Below are 3,246 nucleotides of genomic sequence, written 5' to 3'. Positions count from 1 at the left end.
GGGGGGAGCAGCAAAGGGAGAGGGAGAAGCAGACTCCCCACTGAGCAGGGAGCCAGACCCAGTGGCTCCATCCCAGGACCGCGGGATCATGACCTGAACCAAAGGCAGACACTTAACCAACTGAGCCACCCAGGTGCCCCCATGCTTTCCATTTATTAACTGGGTGAACTTGGGCAAGTTACTTAACCTCTCTGTGCCTCCGTCTCTCCTGCATCCACTGAGGGTGTGGATGGCTGATTGTGAGGACCTAGTGAGTTGATACCTGCAGAGCTGGGCACAGAGTGAGTCCCTCTTCACGTTAGTGGCTGTGGTTCCTTAGATGCCGATCCCCGTGACTCAGAGGATACAGGCTGTCCCTGTCATAGATTCAGAGAGGCCAACCTGCCCAACACTGCCGCACAACTAGTAGGTCAACCTGCTACAGAGCGTCCCTCCACTGGGGAACCTCCACTAGGAGGCGCTAAGAGGGGGGGGACAGTAACAAGGGTCTGTAGCAGATCTATTCCAGACGTTTAAAAATCGGACGAACAAACTGAATGTTGATCCTTCTGTGAACCACTTTGTCACATTTCTTTCTCTGCTAGCAGGAAACGGCCAGCACAAATGGGAAGAAATGGCCGGGGCGGGGGGATGAGAAAGTTGTGGACAGACTGGTGGGAGCTTTGTGCAGCTCCAGGGGCCTGACCAAGGAGAGGGGATGGGGGTGGAGGGAAACTCTAAACGGTAAAGGGCTTGGAGAACAAATCTGCCTTCAGGCCAGGAGGGGGATGCACAGTAGGGAGAGAACCACATGGGCACCCCTTCAAGAGCATTTAGACCATAACTGGCTTCTTTTTTTTCCAACTTTGTCCTAATAAGCAAAAATTTTTTTTCCAACTTTATGTCATTTACGTATGAAAGCAACATGGTTTGCTTTTGTAGATCTTATTTAAATCTCCTTTCATTAACAACTCTATTGATCTATCATGGACGTAACACCAAATTCATCCTTTTAATGTGTAAAACTCAGGGGCACCTGGGTGGCTCAGTGGGTTAAGCCTCTGCCTTCAGCTCAGGTCATGATTTCAGGGGCCTGGGATTGAGCCCCACATCGGGCTCTCTGCTTGGAGGGGAGCTTGCTTGCCCCTCTCTCTCTGCCTGCCTCTCTGCCTACTTGTGATCACTCTCTCTGTGTGTCAAATAAATAAATAAAATCTTTAATTTAAAAAAAAGCTATTAAAAAAAATAAAGTGTACAGTTCAGTGATTTTTAGTATATGCGCTGTTTTGTGAGCATCACAATCTAATTTAATTTTTTTAAAGGTTTATTTATTGATTTGAGAGAGAGAGCATGCATGTGCGGGTGGGGAAGGAGGGGCAGAGGAGGAGAGAGAGAGAAACCCAAGCAGACTCTGTGCTGATCCAGGAGCCTCACATGGGGCTCCATCCCATGATCCTGAGAGCATGAACCTGAGCCATGAGTCAGTCGCTTAATCTACCGCGCCACCCAGGGGCCTCACAATCTAACTTTAGAACATTTTCATTTATCCCCGAAAGAACGCCAGTGCCCATTGGATGTCACTCCCTGCTTCGGCAGACCCACACCAGACAACCACTGATGTGCTTTCTGTCCCCACAGGTTTATACGAATCACAAACATGGCGTCAGACAATTCGTGGTCTTTCGTGACCAGCTCCTCTCGCTCAGGCTGTTCTCAAGGCTCGTGTTCCAGCACCTGTGCATACTTTACTCTTCTTATGGTTGAATAATATTGCATTGTGTGTATATACACCATATTTTGTTTATCCGTTAGTCAGTTGACAGACAGGTGGGTTCTTTCCACTTTTTGGCTGTCATGAATAATGGTGCTATGAACATCTGCCTACGGGTTTTTGTGCCAACAGATGTTTTCCGTTCTCTTGGGTATAGACCTAGGAGTGGAATTGCTGAGTCATATAGTAACTCCACATTCAACTTTTTGAGGAACTAACAGACCACCTCGTAAAGTCGTTGTGAGTTTTCTTAATGCCGCTGACAGTTGCTTATGTGCAGAGAAAGGCTTCTTCAGAATGCACTGTGGCTTTTAAAAATGAACACTCAAAATAAAATTTTAAAAACAATTAAAATTAGGGTCACCTGCCTGGCTCAGTCGGTTAGGGCATGAGACTCTTGATCTTGAGGTCATGAGTTCAAGCCCCACATTGTGGGTAGAGCTTACAAAAAAAAATACTAGTAAAAAATAAAATTAAAAAACTGATACTCAGTTTCTTAAATTGCAAATTTTAAAACATAAGCATTTTAAAACTTTTAAGTTCAACTTATCAGTCCTTTTTTCATCATAAATCCAGTAAATGTTAATAATAACTTTTAAGGGGACTTTGATTAATAATTGGTCCTCTTGGGGCGCCTGGGTGACTCAGTGGGTTAAAGCCTCTGCCTTCAGCTCAGGTCATGATCCCAGAGTTTTGGGCATCGGGCTCTCTGCTCAGCAGGGAGCCTGCTTCCTCCTCTCTCTCTGCCTGCCTCTCTGCCTACTTGTGATCTCTGTCTGTCAAATAAATAAATAAAATCTTTAAAAAAAAAAATTGGTCCTCTTTTCAAAATTGCAGCTGCTCTCAGCAGTTTATGTTATATTTATTCATCCCAGATATTCTACCTCCTTTTTAAAGGGAACTGATTATTATATGTCAATTCTATCTCATAAAGCTGGAAAAAATAAAGTAAAATAAAAAGAATCCAGTTATCTTAAAAAAAGAGAAACCAGCCTCCCAAGTACTTTAGTTGTAATGTAATAAAAATAAACATATAAATATAGTAAATTTGGGGGCACCTGGGTGGCTCAGTTCAGTGTCCAACTCTTGATATCAGCTCAGGGCTTAATCTTAGCGTCATGAGTTTGGGCCCCGCGTTGGACTCCATGTTGGGTGTAGAGCCTACTTATAAATACACACATATGGAACCCCCTGGGCGCCTCTGAGGTTAATAAAAAAAAATAATAATAATAAATACATACATACATACAGCAAAATTTATTTTTCATTTTATTTTATTTTTAAATTTTTAATGTTTTTAAAAAATGTTTTGGTTCTATTTACAATTCCAGTAAGAATTTTTTTTCATTTTACTTTTTTTTTATTAATTTGTCAGCATAACAGAATTCGTTGTTTATGCACCACACCCAGTGCGCCATGCCATATGTGCCCTCCATAATACCCACCACCTGGATCCCCCAACCTCCCACCCCCCGCCCCTTCAAAACCCTCAGATT

Source organism: Martes martes (genome assembly GCF_963455335.1).
Source record: "Martes martes genome assembly, chromosome: 3".
Taxonomy (NCBI): Eukaryota; Metazoa; Chordata; class Mammalia; order Carnivora; family Mustelidae; genus Martes; species Martes martes.
The sequence above is the reverse complement of the archived record's forward strand: the minus strand, read 5'-3'. Positions refer to the sequence as shown.